At 44.4% G+C, this 20,984-nt stretch overlaps 1 protein-coding gene across 9 annotated transcripts in view; it reads right to left on the reverse strand.

The window, feature by feature from the left end:
* LOC143988956 (uncharacterized) overlaps positions 1-20,984 on the reverse strand; it is a 570,864-nt gene that overhangs the window by 48,354 nt on the left and 501,526 nt on the right. The gene's annotated exons all lie outside the window — the stretch shown is intronic.

Below are 20,984 nucleotides of genomic sequence, written 5' to 3' on the forward strand. Positions count from 1 at the left end.
TGACATGAAATGTGCAAATATCGCAAACAATATGTGACTGAATCACAATACAAAAATGGCTAAAAAAGAAGAAGAAAAACATAAAAATAAAAAAGTCCATGTGCAAATACAAGTGTTCAAACAAATGTTCCAGTGCTATTCAGTAGCTCGATATCCAAATGTGACAGTATATCTAATAGTCATGCAGTGTTGTCACAGATGCAGACATGCTTCACAAAAAGAGAGAGACAGTCCACCTTCAGTGCTCCACCAGAGCACCCCCCGTTTCCCCCAGCCTCTCACCTCAATACAAGACCCCTCAGGGTCCAACACACTTGTAGGGGAAATTGCTGATTTGGCTCCTTATAGATGATTCCTTCAGCCTCACAATAAAATCCAAAATACCAACGATCATGGGGGAAAGAAAGGGGACTCTCATGTGTAGAAATGTAAACTTTAATAAAATAATGTAAAATATCCACTCACATTAAAAAACGGAATCTTGCGCTTGTAAAAAAGGGAACTTTCGGTCTCAGCCGCGACCGGAAGTGACGATCGTGACACCTGGCTCCTCCCTGACACGTTGCGTCACAGACACGTGACTTTTTCAAAGGGTCAAGGAGTCAGGTGTTGATGAAGTTTAAATAGGGCGGGCGGCTATAGCAACTCAAAACAACAACCACCCCATACCTTAATACTACTAGCTTCCTGATACAACTTGAAAATAAAAGCATATTCAAATTACTTCCACATCTACTAATAACATTACTAAAATTACAAAGTAATTGTTATAACTTTCTCCACATAAATAAGTGTAAAATAACATTCTAAATATATCGCTCCACAGACACTGCCATCTTGTGGTTAAATGCCATACTACATCATTTTATACAGGCAATGCTAACTGTGTTCATCTAGTCATTCAAATACATAGCAATATTATGATAAAAAGTACAACTATACCATAGCTATATTTTAACTATCTCATAACTGGCCATAACGTTGGTTTTGACTGGACCAATCAATTGGGAAATTAATACCGAAAAAAAAAAAAAAAAGCAGTAGGGGGAGGGGGGAGAGGACAAAACCCCTCATCAGTGAAGTACATCTAACCCCAATGCTATCTATATATATATAAGTGGATATAGAAAAATATAAAAAATTCATTAATATTAATAAAATGCCCAAAAATCTTGAATTAATAATTAGAAATAAAACAATTAAGATCAAAGTCAACGTTATGTCCAAAAGCTGTTAAAGTGCATAATTCACGAATCCATCAGGATTCAGCTTGGCTAATCCTAATAATTTTATTATCACCTCTCCAATGGGGCTTGTACTTTTGAATACCACAAATTAATAAAGATGAGGGGTCTTTTTTATGAAACTTCGCATAGTGTCTCGAGGGTTATATTTATCAAAACCCTTTTTAATATTTTCAACATGCTCTCTTAATCTCTTCCAGAGTTCTCTTTTTGTTCTTCCCATGTATTGAATGTGGCAAGGACATTCTAGAAGATACACTACACCCTCACTTCGACTTTTTTTAGTCACCGTTGAAGAAAAACAGGATTTTTTCTTTTTATTTTCTTTCGTGTGTCGACATATACATAATCAATATCAACTCTGACCACTCAACCTATCACTATGCCTTAAAATAGAGGGCTTTATAATAATAACTTTAATCCAGTTTCACAGTCCTCTATACATATAAAAAAAACTGCCCCATTAAAATTGCCTCCTCCTATTGCCACCATCAAAACTGCACCATCATATTGCTACCATTAATACTGCCCCATCATAGTCCTCTATTGGTGTGTCTGTGCTCTCCCCCACAGTCCATCACTGTGTATAGGAAGCGTTGGTAACCATGGCAACAAAAGCCGTTAAGAAAAATCGTCAGTTGAAAGAAAAACCTCTATGATGTCATCACCTGCTCTAATATAAGGCTGCTCTGGGCTCCTCTGGCATCAGAAGTCAGTTGTTTGCTGTACAGTGAAGACATCTCTGTCCAGCTTTCTCTTGCTGTTTGATTGGATTTGGATTTATTCGATTCAGTTTTATTGCAATTTCTCAGACTTAAAGCGTGTCTTATTATTCTTCATAATGAGACAAATTACAAGTAAACAGATTGTTTCTCAAAACAATATTGAGAAACCAACCAAAGGAAGCCCAGCTATGGAAGGAGAGATCAATATACAGCTTGCAGATCCCCTATTCAAGAAGCCCACCAAAATGCGGAGGGCAGTGCGATTTGTACGTCGCTGTTTCAGATCCGTTATCGGATGTTTTGATGCCGGCTGTAAAGCCAATGGACCACAGTGGGACAAAAAACGCAGGGCTGGTAAGTTTCATGGATATTGATAAATACAAAATACTTTCATTGGATTATTTTTCCTCCCATTGATGACAGTGGCACCCCCATATAATAATAATAATAATAAATGTTATTTATAATGCACTTTCCATCAAAAGACCTCAAAGTGCTACACAGTTACAATAAAAAAACAGACAAATAACTTAATTCAAAAACATTTGCTAAAAAGAAAAGTCTTCAATCCCTTTTTAAAATTTTCAGTAGACTAAACCTATGTACACATGTATAGGGCTGGCCATAGACATTGCTGTCTTTTGTCTTGTAAACACCAGTCTGAGGATTTATTTTAAAGAGGAGAAAGCAGCTATTTTTAGATATGTTTACCCCGAGCCAAGTCCCCCCCCCCCTCTTTTTCCAACTGTCACCTACTAACTGCCTTTTTTTTTTGAACAAGCCTTGCATGCTACTTATTACAGGCTGGACTGATGACCTCAATGCCACCCAGCAAGATGGCAGAGATTTATAATATGGGAAGAAAAGACCCCCACATACATGTTTAACCCCTTGTTACCTACATAACACATATACATAGTTCCCAAAATGTCAAAAAAATATTCCACAGAAACTGTAGCAAGCCATTGTAGGCGGAGAATATATTTTCATTTACAATAGGAGTCGTTCTACAAGACGCAGATAATTAACCACTTTAGGACCACCGCATGTAATTATACGTCGGAAGAATGGCATGTATGGGCACAAGCACATACCCGTACATGCCTGCCTTACAGCGTGTGGGGGGTCCGATCGGACCCCCTCCCACTGGCTGCGGCGGTCCGTTTCGCTTCAGGAGCGATCCAGGATGAGGGGATGGCCGTTGGTTTCTGGCCATCCCCTCTCCATCGCTCCTGGCGAATGAGAAGCTTCCCCTCCCTGTGTTTACGATTTCACTCTCCTCGGGGCGGTCTTTTTGACCGGACTGCGAGGAGAGGACATAGTAAGTGTGCACCAATCACTACACTGACACGTAGGTACACATAGGCACACAAATCGACAAAAAAAGCATTGTTAGCGGGACCAGCCCAGATACCTGCTAGCACCTGCGTTTTGCCCCTCCGCCCAGCCCACCCAAGTGCAGTATCGATTGATCACTGTCACTTACAAAACACTAAACACATAACTGCAGCGTTTGCAGAGTCAGGCCTGATCCCTGCCATCGCTAACAGTTTTTTTTGGTAGCGTTTTACGGTACACGGCTAGGCTCCCACAAAGTCCCCCACATGTGGTATCCCCAGCAGAATTTATTTTGGGGTGTAATTTCACTTATGCCCATAGCATGTGTGAGCAATATATCATTTAGTGACAACTTCGTGCACAAAAAAAAGTTTGTAATATTCTCGCAACTTGTGGCAAAATATAAAATATTTCATGGACTCAACATGCCTCTCATTAAATAGCTTGGGGTGTCTACTTTCCAAAATGGGGTCATTTGGGGGGGTTTTGTGCTATTTTGGCATTTTATGGCCTTCGAAACTGTGATAGGTAGTGAGGAGTGAAATCAAAAATTTGCACCCTTAGAAATCCTGAAGGCGGTGATTGGTTTTCGGGGTCCCGTACGCGGCTAGGCTCCCAAAAAGTCCCACATATGTGGTATCCCCGTACTCAGGAGAAGCAGCAGAATATATTTTGGGGTGAAATTCCACATATAACTATGGCATTGTGAGCAATATATCATTTAGTGACAACTTTTTGCAAACTTTTTTTTTTGTGTCATTATTCAATCACTTGGGACAAAAAAAATAAAATATTCAATGGTCTCAACATGCCCCTCAGCAATTTTCTTGGGGTTTCAACTTTCCAAAATGGGGTCATGGGGGGGGGTTGTACTGCCCTGCCATTTTAGCACCTCAAGAAATGAGATAGGCAGTCATAAATTAAAAGCTGTGTAAATTCCAGAAAATGTACTCTAGTTTGTAGACGCTATAACTTTTGCACAAACCAATAAATATACGCTTAATGACTTTTTTTTACTAAAGACATGGGGCTGAATACATTTTGGCCTAAATGTATGACTGAAATTGAGTTTATTCGATTTTTCTTATAACAAAAAGTAGAAAATATCTTTTTTTCTTTCAAAATTTTCAGTCTTTTTCCATTTATATCGTAAAAAATAAAAATCGCAGAGGCAATCAAATACCATCAAAAGAAAGCTCTATTTGTGGCAAGAAAAGGACGCAAATTTTGTTTGGGTACAACATTGCATGACCGTGCAATTGCCAGTTAAAGCAGTGCAGTGCAAAATTGTAAAAAGACCTCTGGTCCTTAGGCTGACAATTGGTCCAGGGCTTAAGTGGTTAAACCAATGCCATACATTACAGTGATGGTAAAGCTTCCTCATGCACACCGGACGTTATAATAATGTTATAAAAATGGCAGTAGCTTTGCAGTGAGTTTTTCAACATTTTTGCAATAGTGTGTTTTTTTTACAGCATTGGCTTTTTTGGCCTATTATTATTATTTCTTTTTTTTTACTGAGCCAGTGAGGAGCAAGAGAGCCTAGGGGGGCGGGGGGCTGGGGGGGAGATGCATGCATACATTTATTTTTTATTTTTTTAGAAATGCAGCAAGATAAAATCCCTCTGCCTTTATAAGCACTTTAATTGAACCCATATAAGAGAACTGAAATTGTCATGGCTAAAGAAAATAAAAAAAACACACTTGTAGGACGCATGTCCACTGATCCCAAGGTTTTGCAAGGTGTGGGACTTTAAAGAGGCGCTCCAGTCTACCCCAAAACATTTTTAAGTCAGCAGCTACAAATACTATAGCTGCTAACTTTTAATATAGAGACACTTACCTGTCCAAACATCCACAGCTGTCCTCACCGGAGCCGATTCTTCAATCCCAGCCTCTTGTATATAAATTCACCAGAGGAATCCGGTAGATTGATATAAAAGAGGCTGGGATTTTATCTCAATTATAAGAAACAGCAGAGCTCTCAGCCTGAATGTGAAGAAATTGTCTCCTTTCTGCAGTGCCCCCCAACACACAAACACACACTCCCCTCCCCGCTGAACTAATGGGGCCAGGGAAAGTATTTCTTTTATGTCTCCAGATTTCTTTCAGATGTAGGGAGTTCCATTTGCTGCTGTGGTGTTCTGATCTCAGGGCTGATAATGACACACTTTCTTGACAAAACTGCCACTCAACAAAGCCCCTGCTTAGCTGGTCTGATGTTTCACAAACCCCTGCCACAATGTACAGCCAGGCAGGTGGCACCACTACTTCCTGTCACAATTTCCTTTGTGACCTGCCCACTCATTTAACTATGAAAGTGCAACATCATACTGCTAAAAATAATACACAACCAGATCACAATGAGCCGCTACCTAAGATCTTATCACTGCGCCAAAGACAAACCTGATACATATAGAGCAGCCACTTTAAAAGAAATGCTATAATAAAACAGCATCTACCAAACATAGGTTAAAAGTAAATAGTGGCGCTAGGTAATGTGATAACATAAACAATACACATATATATTACACACCCAGTAAGTAGCAATGTGCAAACAATAAATATGAAAAAACAGAGAGAGTCTATAAGTTGTGATATTAATATTGGGTAGTATCTCTATGATAGATATTCAGTTGATAAAATGATCCGACACTCCACCACGTGATCAACACCATGTAATTGCTTAGCAGCCCACACAATGTGCCCACAGCAATTACCTATGTTTGGGAAATGCTTTTTTATTATACTGCTAAAAATACTTGTTGTTGGCTTCCAAACTTCCAATCATGGAATTTTAGTGGGTCAGCATAACTGCCAGGCAATCAGCATTTTTATACAAAAGCCAATAGCAGTTTTTCCTATGTCACTGTCATGTCGGGTTTACTATTTCTCCCTGGAAGTGGAGCTTTGAATTTTTTTCTTCATAATTTGATGTTGTATAAAGAAAAATATATGAAATGTAGGTAAAGATGCTAAATCAAATTCCTCTGGTTTTATTGCAGATGAAGGCGAGATCTACTGCAGACACAGCTCACACGGCAGGCCTGCCACAGTGAGCAGTATTGAAAGGGACATTCAGACTGCAGAAGAGAGTTTCGTCCACATTCAGACTGCAGAAGAGCGCGCCGCCGCCGCTCAGACTGCAGAAGAGCGCGCCGCCGCCGCTCAGACTGCAGAAGAGCGCGCCGCCGCCGCTCAGACTCCAGAAGAGCATGCCGCCGCCGCTCAGACTGCAGAAGAGCGCGCCACCGCTGCTCAGACTGCAAAAGAGCGTGCCGCCGCCGCTCAGACTCCAGAAGAGAGCGCCGCCGCCTCTCAGACTACAGAAGGGCGTGCCACCGCCGCTCAGACTACAGAAGAGCGCGCCGCCGCCGCTCAGACTGCAGAAGAGCGCGCCGCCGCCGCTCAGACTGCAAAAGAGCGTGCCGCCGCCGCTCAGACTCCAGAAGAGAGCGCCGCCGCCTCTCAGACTCCAGAAGAGAGCGCCGCCGCCTCTCAGACTACAGAAGAGCGTGCCGCCGCCGCTCAGACTACAGAAGAGCGTGCCGCCGCCGCTCAGACTCCAGAAGGGCGAGCCGCTGCCGCTCAGATTCCAGAAGGGCGAGCCGCCGCCGCCGCCGCCCAGATTCCAGAAGGGCGCGCCGCCGCCGCTCAGACTCCAAAAGGGAGCGTCGCCGCCGCTCAGACTCCAAAAGGGCGCGCCACTGCCGCTCAGATTCCAGAAGGGCGCGTCGCCGCCGCTCAGACTCCAAAAGGGTGCGCCTCCGCCGCTCAGACTTCAAATGGGCGCGCCGCCGCCGCTCAGACTCGAAATGGGCGCGCCGCCGCCGCTCAGACTAAAAGAGGGCACGCCGCCGCTGCTCAGACTCGAAATGGGCGCGCCGCCGCCGCTCAGACTCCAAATGGGCGCGCCGCCGCCGCTCAGACTTCAAAAGGGCGCGCCGCCGCCGCTCAGACTCCAAATGGGCGCGCCGCCGCTCAGACTAAAAAATGGGCGCGCCGCCGCCGCTCAGACTCCAAATGGGCGCGCCGCCGCCGCTCAGACTCCAAATGGGCGCGCCACTGCCGCTCAGACTCCAAATGGGCGCACCACCGCCGCTCAGACTCGAAATGGGCGCGCCGCCGCCGCTCAGACTCGAAATGGGCGCGCCGCCGCCGCTCAGACTTCAAATGGGCGCGCCGCCGCTCAGACTCGAAATGGGCGCGCCGCCGCCGCCGCTCAGACTTCAAATGGGCGTGCCGCCGCCGTTCAGACTCCAAATGGGCGCGCCGCCGCCGCTCAGACTCCAAATGGGCGCACCGCCGCCGCTCAGACTCCAAAAGGGCACACCGCCGCCGCTCAGACTCCAAAAGGGCGCGCCACTGCCGCTCAGACTCCAAATGGGCGCGCCGCTCAGACTCCAAAAGGGCGCGCAGCCGCCGCTCAGACTCCAAAAGGGTGCGCCGCCGCCGCTCAGACTACAGAAGAGCGTGTTGCTCGTGTGCAAAGTCCAGAAGAGTGTCATGTGCATATTGGGACTGTACCCGACATTGAGACTCAACCAAAATGTCAGGTGAACCATGGGAACATTTCCTCCAGTAAAGATGGGGGCAAGGCTACAAGAAAGAATAGGCAGATTCTGGTGGTAGGGGACTCAATTATTAGAGGGACAGAGAGGGCAATCTGTCACAAAGACCCTCAACTACGAACAGTATGTTGTTTACCAGGCGCTCGGGTTCGGGACATTGCAGATCGGATGGAAAGATTGTTGCGTGGGGCTGGAGAGGACCCAGCTGTCTTGGTACATATTGGTACAAATGACCAAATTAGAGGAAGATGGAGCAGTCTACAAAATGATTTCAAGGACATAGGGATTATGTTGAAAAAAAGGACCTCCAAAGCAGTATTTTCAGAAATACTGCCTGTACCTAAAGCCACACCAGAAAGGCAGCAGGAGCTTAGAGAGCTTAACAAGTGGCTGAAGAACTGGTGCAGAGAAGAGGAGTTTGGCTTCATGGAGAACTGGTCTGACTTTGCAGTCGCTTCCCGGCTCTATGGAAGGGATGGACTGCACTTAAATGGGAGGGGTGCAGAATTTTTGGGAGTGAAGATTGCCAACAAGTTGGAAGAAATTGTTCAAACTCCAGAAAAGTGTGTCGCCCACGTTCAGACTCAAGAAGAGTGCGACAACCCCGTTCAGGCTCCATCAGAGTGCGACACCCCCGTTCAGGCTTCATCAGAGTGCGACACCCCCATTCAAGCTCCATCAGAGTGCGAGGTTCAGGCTCCATCAGAGTGCGAGGTTCAGGCTCCATCAGAGTGCGAGGTTCAGGCTCCATCAGAGTGCAAGGTTCAGGCTCCATCAGAGTGCGAAGTTCAGGCTCCATCAGAGTGCGAAGTTCAGGCTCCATCAGAGTGCAAAGTTCAGGCTCCATCAGAGTGCAAAGTTCAGGCTCCATCAGAGTGCGAAGTTCAGGCTCCATCAGAGTGCGAGATTCAGGCTCCATCAGAGTGCGAGATTCAGGCTCCAGGAGATTGGGCCGATCAGGTTTCAGAAGAATGGGAGATTCAGGCTTCAGGGGATTGGGCCGATCAGGTTCCAGACGATTGGGAGATTCAGGCTCCAGAAGAGTGGGCTTCTCTGGCTCTAGAAGAATGGGCTAGTTTGGCTCCAGAAGAATGGGCCTTTTCAGGCTCCAGGAGAATGTGACACCCCCGTTCAGGCTCCATCAGAGTGTTACACCCCCTTTCAGGCTCCATCAGAGTGTGACACCCCCGTTCAGGCTCCATCAGCGTGTGACACCCCCGTTCAGGCTCCATCAGCGCGTGTCATCCCCGTTCAGGCTCCATCAGAGTGTGACACCCCCTTTCAGGCTCCATCAGAGTGTGACACCCCCTTTCAGGCTCCATCAGAGTGTGACACCCCCTTTCAGGCTCCATCAGCGTGTGACACCCCCTTTCAGGCTCCATCAGAGTGTGACACCCCCGTTCAGACTCCATCAGCATGTGACACCCCCGTTCAGGCTCCATCAGCGTGTGACACCCCCGTTCAGGCTCCATCAGCACGTGTCACCCCCGTTCAGGCTCCATCAGAGTGTGACACCCCCGTTCAGACTCCATCAGAGCGGGCGGTTCAGGCTCCATCAGACTGTGCCGTTCAGGATCCATCAGAGCGGGCCGTTCAGGCTCCATCAGACTGTGCCGTTCAGGCTCCATCAGAGCGGGCCGTTCAGGCTCCATCAGAGCGGGCCGTTCAGGCTCCATCAGACTGTGCCGTTCAGGATCCATCAGAGAGGGCTGTTCAGGCTCCATCAGAGCGGGCCGTTCAGGCTCTAGAAGAATGGGCCAGTTTGGCTCCAGAAGAATGGGCCTTTTCAGGCTCCAGGAGAGTGTGACACCCCCGTTCTGGCTCCATCAAAGTGGGCCGTTCAGGCTCCAGGAGTGACACAGGGTTTTTTTGCAGGCGGGAGGCTGATACTTTTTAGGTGTGTGTTGGACTGGCTATAAGGGGAGGTTGGAGGCCAGTTTTTTTTTATTTTCTGGTACTATCAAACCAGCAATAAAACAGTGGCTGGAATAATATGAAATTTTTTCACAATAAGTGGAAATAATCTTTTTGAGTGCTAGAGACTTTCTAAACCTAACACCAGTATCACTGCGAGCACCTAAGACTTAGAGGGTTAACAGGCATATACCCTGGAAACATTACATTAGAGGGACACAGAAATCCCAATCATACGAGGTCTCACTGTGACCAAGCACAAGCCACAAGGAAGATCCAATGGGATCCCTGGGAGCTCTATGTAGCTTCACTTATGAATGCAAATATATAACAAAAACCTCTGTTTTTAAAAAAAAATTGTAACTAGTTTAGACACTCTATTTATTTCTTCCTATATATTTCTCAATTTAGAAACATTATAGTTAGGGACCGCACTTTGCAGAGGGGCCTTGACGTGGCAGTGCGGCTTCACATATATTTGCATCCAATGTAAATTGCAGAAACAGTTTAGCCTTTTTTTCGTTATATTATGCTGGCTAGCTGGTAAGTATGCTGGGGAAATTTGTGTTTTGGATGGTTCTGTGAACTGCCATGCTTTAGTGCAAAATCACACCATTGTGTTGTGGTAAATGTGCATTACCCCAACCTATGTTTTTTTAATTCACGTTACAAGCATCAGTGTGGTGCAGTGCCATCCATCGTCAATGGTACCCCAACACATTGACCAAATGCACTTCCAACACACATGCAGTACAATTCAACACAATGCAGTTCAACGCACTACCATGCATTGTGGTGCATCATGGCAGAAGAAATTATGTATATACTTTATTGTTATATTGTGAAAAACATTTAATAAAATGAAATAAAAATAAATAGTGTGTGTAAGAATTTTTTTTTCTTTTATTCGTTCTAAACACAATGCACCGGAACACAGGTCTGATTCCAACCTCCATCTAGTCAGAGCAGGTGCAACTCCGATGACTGTTAAGCCAGCCATAGATGGTTAGATTTTCAACCTGTGGTTGCAGGAAAGAAAATAGGTGCATTCCCCCATCAACACTGATGTTGATGGGGGAATCCATCCCGTGGAGCTATTGTGTTCTCCTCATGGGGAGAGCCACAGTGATTATTGCTTAACCTCTAGCAATGATCTCATGAAAAATCAAACAGGCTAGTTGTACCCAAGTGGATTGATCAATAAGCTTGGGTGCAATCAGCCTGCCCATACATGGTTTGAATCTCGGACAGTTCAGTAGGAACTGCTTCACCTTAAACTCAAGAGAGAGTCCTCTACGCTTTGTTTTTAAGGGCCTGATCGAACCCAGGGGTAGGCGGGTGTAAATGGACACAAGTCTGTGTACAGCTGCTTGTCCATAAGGATGAATGGACCTTCCAATCAAGTCAGCCGTAAAAACTGATAGGTGGACCTGATTGGAATGCCCATCTGAAAATGTTTTATAATAGACTTCCCTTTTCCCATCCTCCTTTCATGAGTGTACCATTGCCATATCCGGTGTGCCACCTGATCTGTGGGCCCGTGACACACGGTGCTAGATGTCATCCCTGGGCCAAAAATACACAGTGTGGGATGCCATTTGTGCACAGGGGCCTGTTATACCTGGAATAACAGCACAGGGTATCTATAGAGGCAAACTAAAGCCAGTCATACATGGATTCAAGCTCAGCAAGGATCAGGATCAGTGCAGCTACAACAATGGTCTTGGTATTATCCTTTTTCTCTGAGTGTTTCGCTATTTGGGGAAAAATGGTCCAATTGGCTCTACAGCCTCTCGGTCATTTTTACAGATGGAGCAAGGGGGACCCTATCCACCTTTACCAGGCTCTCCTGTCCCATCGGGGAGCCCGCTACCAATATAACCGCTCTAATCGCAATCACTGTGAAAGAGTTTCTTCCCCTCTTCTGTTACATTACTTTTGTTTTGATTAGAAGCCATTACTGGTTTGTACAGCATCTGATCAAACTGATCTTGCTTTGATCACATGCTTTGGAGGCAAAAGGAGAGATATGGGCTTAAAAACTGGATATGTCACAGACCATGAATGTTGTTAATCCCTTGTGATAGCAATAAAGTTCATCCAAAAAAAAAAAAAAATATGTAAGCGCCCCATACACCCATGCTCATGCACAAATGTAAACGTGCATGTAGGTCCTGCATACTTATGTAAATAGCGGTCGCACCACACAAGGCATACCTTGAAGCTTGTGGGCCCCGATGCAAAAGTTGGCCTGGACCCCCCTCATTACCACCCACCACTTCAACCGTGCGTGCAGAAACACCCACTGCATGCCAAGATACCCAAAGTGGCTTAAGAGTTTTGAGTTCCTCTTTACATGAGAGGACAGTGATTACCGTTGGAGAATCAGAGGAGAGGGACCCCTGGCAGGTCACTTGACATTGCTCCTTTCCCATCTCAGCACTGTATAGAGTTCCTCGGCCCCCACACTACACAGGTCTGAAATCACATTCCTTTACACGCAGTCTCTCAGTCTTCACAGGGTGTTTCTGGCTTTTATGTTGTCCTTCTGACTTGCGAAATTCTCTGTCAGAACGGCAGTGTATTTGCAGTAGGCAGATACACCCTGTGGAGATCATGGCTAACTGGCTGTGTTGTAAAGGAATGTGATTTCAGCCCTGCGGAGAAGGAGCAGTATAGAGTGCTGTAATGGGAAAGGAGCTCAGCAGCCGGGCATAGTATCCAGGGCAGTGGGGTGGTCAGGGGGCTTTGGGGGGGTGCAACTTAGATCTGGGACGGCAAAGCCATGTGACATGAAATCTGGAGCCAGTAGCCCTTCAGGGGCCCCCTGATGAGATGTTAAGGGATTTGTTTTAGCAATTTCTGAAGGTTTCTCTGTGAGTTTTGGAAGGTGTTGGGGGAAGGTCACCTCCCGGAGGTGTATATCTTTTCCCCAGTTGTCAGGGAAGTCGGGGTAAGCAGACATCCCCGAGTGGGGGCGTACAGAGTATCCCAGCTGGTGACTAGAAGACACATGAAGGTCCCATCATGGCTATAGGACAGCAGCAGTCTCCTCCTCTTGCCTCGCTAAGCACGGTTACCATTCCATGTTGCCAGCACACAGCACAGACACTTACCCATCCTGGGCTGTTCTTACCTCATGCTCCTCTCCATTCTGGAAATGCTTCACAGCCAATGAGATTGGAGAGGTGTCAATTGTGGAAGGCAAAATGGAAACCCAGTACTGGAGCGTGGCTGTGGGGCCCTATGGCAGATCAGAGCTGGACTTTGTGGAGGATATGATAATATGGCAGGGAGGCTGCTGGGGCCCCCTGGAGCTAGGGACAGGGTTGCCATTGTGACCCCTGCAACCCCTTATGCTATGCCCATGGCACCACACATGTGAGGTATCGCTGTGAAAGTAAGAGCAAGCACACTATTATTTAATGAATTAAAACTAATTAATTCATTAAAAAATATATATTAAAAAAAAAAGATTTAAAATTACAGTACCTTAAGAATGAAATGAATAAATCCGGAACTGGTTTAGAAATTATGGGGATTTAACACCATGATAGATTATGCCCTTTTATTTTGATTAGTAAATAACCCATCTATAATCAAAAAAATCGAGGAACAAATTCAAATCTAAATTGATTTTAGTTTAAGAAATAAATTATAGTTTAAAAATTATTTTTAACTGGAAAATGATTTTTAATTCAAATGAAAATCTGTGTATATATTTCACAGAAGCGTCTATAGTAAGTCCATCCGTACGTGTGTCATTCTTTTTATATGATTGCTCTTATGTAATTACTTTTATGCACACTACTCTACGATCATCATTGATCTTTGTGTGTACTCGGATGTGGTTCTTTTATACAGGATCGTCTCTGGTTTTCCTTTATATAGATAATTCTGTGTATCCAACCCCTTCTAACAATGCATGAATGGTAGAGCGTAAATGATCTAATCCACCACAGGGGGCGCATCCATGTAATTGATATAATCTGATTAAGTGTCACTTATAAAGCAATTGATGTCCAATTCGATATTCAGGCCCCTAGGACTCAAAACATCAACTAATTATATCCATTGAGTCTCGTGTTTTGACAATTCCCGTACCATATTGATTCCTCTCCAATAGGGTTTGATTTGTTCAATTCCCCAAAATTGGAGACCAGTGGCGTCCATATTATATTTGAGTTTGAAATGTAACGACACATTATGGTCTTTGAATCCAATTTTAATTTTATGAATGTGTTCAGCGATTCTCACTCTAAATTTTCTTTTTGTCCTTCCAATATACATCAACCCACAAGGGCATTTTAAAGCATATACAACGTGAGTGCTGTTACATGTAATAAACTGTTTTATGTTGAACACTCGATTATTTGATGGAGAGGAAAAATTGTATAATGATCTAACTGGCCTAGAGATTTCTCAGCAAGCTTTGCATCTCCGGCAAGCAAAAAAGCCATTTCGATCCCAAAAAGTAGTTGGAGGTTTCGGGGGGTCAACCACTTTCTTTTATAATTTTGTCACCGAAATTTGGGGCCTTCCTATAAATAAATTGAGGTTGAGATGGAAATGCAGGATTTAGTTTTTTATCTAGCAAAAGGACATGCCAATGCCGCTTGAAGATATCTTCTACCACTTTGTATTGCATATGAAAATCCAAAATGAATCCCCATTCGTTATTATGTTTGACTACGACTTGATCTCCTGATCCCATTTCGGTATTAGTTGTGCCACATCCGGAAAAAATGGTTTATAAAAAGGAATCCCGTGGGGGTGGATTTTAAAGGCACATACAACTTGATTGAAAAACAATCAAAAATATTTTATTACATAAAACAAACAAGGAAGTAACATATAATATACATACATGGACCTTTACCTCCAACAAACCCAATTTAAGTAAAGGCCCTTTAAATCTACCACACCCCTCGGTTAATTCTACTCAACCAATTAGAAACACTTCCTCTTTTCCCCGTTCTACATCAAACTCCTCGTATCAGTCGCACCCCTCACATTCCCAATCTAATCAAAAATCCAAGACCACACCGAGTACTAATTTATATTCCGGCGATTCCACCGAAAAGCAACAAGCTAAAAAACTCACACTCTATATGATTACACATCCTCAATCTGCACCTCCATCTACATCACTTCCGGGGCAGTTGGTTACACCTTCCGCGGCTGTTCCGGAAGCCGCTCCTAACACCCACACTAGCACTGTAAATCAAAACCCAATTACTATTACTTCTATTGACACCATTTCCAATGATCCTTCTTTTTTAGAACAAATCCTTGTGGGCACCCCCCATAATTGTACAGTCTCAACTAGAGGTCGACCGATATATCAGCCGATATTTGGCGTTTTTTAATTAATCGGCATCGGCCGATTGTTCTGTTAAAAAAGGCCGATGATATATTCAGCGCAACTTGCAAATGACTTCAGTGACTTGTCTCCTGGGCAGTCTGCCAAGAAAAGATCAAAATGATACAATGTTTACACTTGAATGAATGAATTGAACTCTGTGTGTAGAAGTTCTCAGTTTAACCATTTAAAGACTAAATCTTTTTTGACACTTGATGCTTACAAATAAAGATCCAGTATTTTCTGCTAGAAATTCACTTAGAACCCCCAAAACTTATATATATATATATTTTTTAGCAGAGATCCTAGGGAATAAAATAGCGGTTGTTGCAATATATTATGTCACACGGTATTTGCGCAGCGGTCTTTCAAACTCAATTTTTTGGGGAAAAAATACACAGATTTAAAAAAAAAAAAAAAAAAAAACAGTAAAGTTAGCCCATTTTTTTTCATCCAAAAGTTTTGATTACCTGTTTTTTTATATGTATATATATATATATATATATATAATTCTAAATTATACATACACGTGAACTGTTTGGATGTTTGTTTTGTTTAATGTAAGAAATTTTCTGTATCACCAAGACCCCTTTCACACCACACCACCGATAGCGTGGGTGGTAAAACGCTGCTATTTTTAGTGGCGTTTTACCGCCGGATTTGCGGCGCATTTCGGGTGCTAGCGGGGCACTTTTACCCCCACTATCGGCCGCGAAAGGGTTAAACCCGCCAGCAATACGCCGCAATAGCGGCGTTTTTCCGGCAGTATTACAGCGCTGCCCCATTGATTTCAATAGGGAGCAGTGGTGGAGGAGCGGTAAACACACCGCTCCTAAGAAGCTGCTGGCAGGACTTTTTTCTGACGTCCTGCCAGTGCACCGCTGTCGTGTGAAAGCCCTCGGGCTTTCACACTACACACAATGGTGCAGCTTCTTTAGGGCGTTTTGCAAGCTCTATTTCTAACGCTATAGCGCCTGCAAAACACCCTGGTGTGAAAGGGGTCTTAAGGCTGCTTTCACACTGGAGCGAGCAGGCGTTGACGGTAAAACGCTGCCAGTTTTAGCAGCGCTTTACCGTCATTTTAGCGGGGCACTTATAATTCAGCTAGCGGCCCAGGAAGGGGTTAAATGTGCCCGTGAAGCTCAGCTGCCAAATCGCATTGCAGGTGCTTCGGCAGTGGTGCCCATTCATTTCAATGGGCAGGAGTGGTGGAGGAGCGGTATACACCACTCAAAAGATGCTGCTTGCAGGACTTTTTTTTAAAGTCCTGCCAGCGCATCTCCTCAGTGTGAAAGCACTTGGGGCTTCCACACAGACTGCAGGAGAGCCGTTTTTGCAGGCGAGTTATTATCTGATTTATCCAAAGTTAATCTTTCTTCTTACAAGCTCCCTGTTGATGAAATTAACGTCCTGAGGAAAGGCCTCAATTTTTGCCCTACCCAAGATATTGATGTATTCGACGTATATAAAGACCTTCAATTATTTGTTCGTAAATTACTTCTAAAGAAACTTTTCTCCAATAAGGAAGTTCATACTACACACACCTCCCAAGAAACACAAGCACTGGACCAATTAGTGGCCCTTTTGAAAGAAAATAATCCAATTGACCTTATTGATCAACTCGATTTAACCTCCTTGTTGGAGGACACAGTAGATCCACAGGATATCCCTTTTAAGGTAAACTAAATCCAATCTTAAGAAGAAATCTGACTTTTGCCCTGCCCCCAGTACATGCCCTAATGCCGCAGCATTTTTGAAGCTCATCTACAATGATTTGGAAGCGTTAAAAATCCGGAAACGCAGGTCCTAGCCAACCTCAGTAGACAGGAACACATAGCCCTTAAACAACTCTCACTTAACAAAAATATCACAATTAAAACATCAGATAAGGGAGGAAATATTGTCCTTCTTGACAATACAACATACATCGAAATGTGCACTAAAATACTCAGCAACACTGACTGGTACCGTTGTGTCCCTGCCAACATTGTGAAGAAGTACACCCTTGAGTTTTATGCTATCATTGATTCGGCCTTCTCTAATCAAATTATCACCCAACAAACTTGGGAATTTGTTCAAAATAAATTTCCACGTGTTCCCGTATTTTATGCTTTGCCAAAAATTCACAAGAATGCAAACAACCCCCCTGGTAGGCCAATTATCTCAGGCGTTGGCTGTCAGTGACAACACTAGCAAAGTTTCCTCCTTGCCTTCCTTTGTTAAGGATACTCTTTAGTTTCTTCAAGTCATTGATTCCTTAATCATTCTGGACCACGCCATCTTTGTAGCAGTGGATGCAGAATCCCTTTACAACTCGATCCCTCACGATAAAAGGGGATAGCAGTTGTTCAACACTTTCTATCCAAGAACCCCGAGATCGACCCGAGATACGGGGAGTTTATCATGTCAATTTTAGATTTCATTTTACAACACAATGTATTCACCTTCAACGGCTCCTACTTCCTCTAGGTGCAGGGGGTAGCGATGGGGACCTGCTATGCCCCATCCTACGCCAACCTGTACCTGGGGGAGTGGGAGGCAATGGTTCTGGATGATGAGGACTTGTCGATGTACTCGGACCACACTCTTTGTTGGTACCGGTACATCAACGACATCTTCATCATCTGGGACGGCCCCCATGACCCGTTAGAACAGTGGCTCCTGAAAATTAACAAGAATAACTTTAATCTACATTTTACTATGAACTCTGATCTTGATCGCATCACCTTCCTTGATGTGGAGATTTACAGGGGTTAATCTGGCAAAGTGTTAAGTAAACTATTTAGGAAGCCAACTGCAGGCAACTCTATTCTCTACGTGTCAAGCTTTCATCCCAAACCCCTAATAAATTCCATCCCGTACAGCCAGTACCTTCGAGTTAGGTGTAATTGCTCGGATGAGGTCGTGTTTCGGGAGGAGGCCAATCAGCTCCGCAAGAGATTGCTTTTGCGGGGCTATTCCCATACCTCCCTGAAGCGCGCCTTCAAACGAGCTTGCCTTCACAATAGAATCGACCTTATACATCGCAAAAAATCTAAAAAGGAAACTGAGGATATCAGAATTATAACTAAATTTAGCAACCAACAAGAGCAGGTTAAGAAAATGATTGAAAAATGCTGGCACATTCTTACATGCGATCCGTCTCTAGGCAAATTTGTGACATCAAAACCCTCCTTTACTTTCAAACAAGCCACATCCATTGGTGACACCCTTGTGAAAAGTGAATTTCGAGACGCTACAAGTTTTACACACTGCAAATACAAAGGCACTTTTGCATGCGGTAAATGTCATAACTGCAAATTTATGTTGACACAAAAAAATCCACTTTTGCCCAATGGCAAAATCTTTCACCCAAAACACTTTGCCAACTGCCACACATTCAGAGTAATTTATTTGCTCCTGTGTGAGTGCAGTTGTTTTTACGTTGGCAAAACCAAACAGGAATTTTGGAAACGTGCATATAGGCATATTACTAGTATGCGCACCTGTGATCCGGACCTCCCCCTAGGCCGCCACACCACCTTAGTCCATGGGGGAAACTCCCCAAAATCAAATTCCTCATCTTGGACAGAATTCACCCAAACCACAGGGGGGGAGATTGGAACAAAATTCTCCTGCAGATGGATTCACTCCTTGAAAGCTACTCAGTCTCCGGGTCTTAACGACACTATTTGGTTCAAACCGTTTTTGGAAGGGTTCGTCTCAGGGGGTAGGAAACAATAGGGAATTAGCTACTTATACTTATGATATTTATACCACTATCTTTTTTTGTCATCTTTTGCGCTTTTTACATATAAGTCATCCAATATGTACTATTATTTATTTTGATGGCGTTATTGCTAAATGAACTGTTGTATGATTGTGTTATTGTTAAACTAAGCAGTAGAGTTATATTGCACTATAATAATTGATTATCGTTCTATTTTGCCAGTGTTTGAAGCTAATTATTTTATTCTGTACCTTTAAGGGCGAGGGAGGCCTTCAGCATTTTGTGCAACTCTATTACATGACCATTTTTTATTTCATTATTTGTCACCCCCAAATCCATGGTATTCCCATGGCTTATATGGATTCTTTTGTCAGTTTATATGTGGATTACATCTGGGCGCTTACATCTCCCGCTCTAATATCTTGTCCTCCGTTATTCAACAGATTCCATGTTAATGTTGTATCTACACCCCTGAAGAAGGATATGCTTTATTAAGCTCCGAAGCGCGTAGGGTGGCTATACCTACATGGATTATATTATAAACCTATGTGGTGCACGTTGTTATTAACAGTGTCTTTATAATTGTACCCAGAGATATTTTTTTTATGTATATTGTATATTACTTCCTTGTTTGTTTTATGTAATAAAATATTTTTCATTGTTTTTCAATCAAGTTGTACGTGCCTTTAAAATCCTCCCCCAGGGGATTCCTTTTTATAATACATTTTAGTGTGTCTTTTCACACTGGGGCGGTGCGCTTGGGGGACGTTAGGAAAAGTCCTGCAAGCAGCATCTTTAGAGCGGATTGGGAGTGCTGTATACAAAGCTTCCAAAACACCCTGCCCATTGAAATGAATTGGCAGCGCTTCCAAAGAGCCTGAAAAGTACTTCGGAAGCGCCACAACATGGGTACGTTTAACCCCCTCTTCAGCCGCTAGCGGGGGTTAAAAGTGCCCAGCTAGTGGGGGTTAAACACCCTGATTAAACATCACTAAAGTGCAGCTAAAATGCTCACTGCTTTAGCGCTAATGCGGCCACGGCTCAGCGTGAAAGGGGTCCTAATGCTGTATGGTGCCCAAGTAAATGAGCCCTTATTGTTGAACTGTAGGCCACATTTTTTTTCTTTTTAATAGAGCAAGGGAGGGTTACAACCACCCGTCAGTTTTCTTTCCACATCTGTGGCTCGTTGTTCAGACTTCCTTTCACATCCTATCCCATGCCAAATACAGGAATTGAGAGGAAATCCCTTCTGAGTAAGGGAATCCCTGGGTGTCACCAGAACTAGTGCCGATAATCCTGTTTCGGCGTCAACCCAAAATTAGTGATTTCCTTTTACCTTCACTTTCGATGATAATGGTTAAAAATGAAAGTAGAGGGTGAGTCTCCCTAACGGGGTCACAGATCTGATCCCTCTCCACCAGGGCTGGACTGGGACAGAAATTTGGCCCTGGACTTCATCCAGACCGGCCCACTTACATTTTGAGTGTCCCATCAGCACTCCCTAACATCAGTGTGTCCCATCAGCACCCCCTTACAACAGAGTGTCCCATCATCACCCATTACATCAGAGTGCCCCATCACCAGCCCCCTTACATCAGAGTGTCCCATCAGCACTCCCTAACATCAGAGAGTCCCATCAGCACTCCCTAACATCAGAGTGTCCCATCAGCACCCCCTAACATCAGAGTGTCCCATCAGCACCCCCTTACATCAGAGTGTCCCATCACCAGCCCCCTTACATGAGAGTGTCCCATCAGCACTCCCTAACATCAGAGAGTCCCATCAGCGCCCCCTAACATCAGTGTGTCCCATCAGCACCCCCTTACAACAGAGTGTCCCATCATCACCCCTTACATCAGAGTGTCTCATCACCAGCCCCCTTACATAAGAGTGTCCCATCAGTACTCCCTAACATCAGAGAGTCCCATCAGCGCCCCCTAACATCAGAGAGTCCCATCAGCACCCCCTTACATCAGAGTGTCCCATCACCAGCCCCCTTACATCAGAGTGTCCCATCAGCACTCCCTAACATCAGAGAGTCCCATCAGCACTCCCTAACATCAGAGTGTCCCATCAGCACCCCCTAACATCAGAGTGTCCCATCAGCACCCCCTTACATCA

This window comes from Lithobates pipiens, unplaced genomic scaffold (genome assembly GCF_037356315.1).
Source record: "Lithobates pipiens isolate NorthernLeopardFrog02 unplaced genomic scaffold, aLitPip1_a1.2 Scaffold_18, whole genome shotgun sequence".
NCBI classification, from domain to species: domain Eukaryota; kingdom Metazoa; phylum Chordata; class Amphibia; order Anura; family Ranidae; genus Lithobates; species Lithobates pipiens.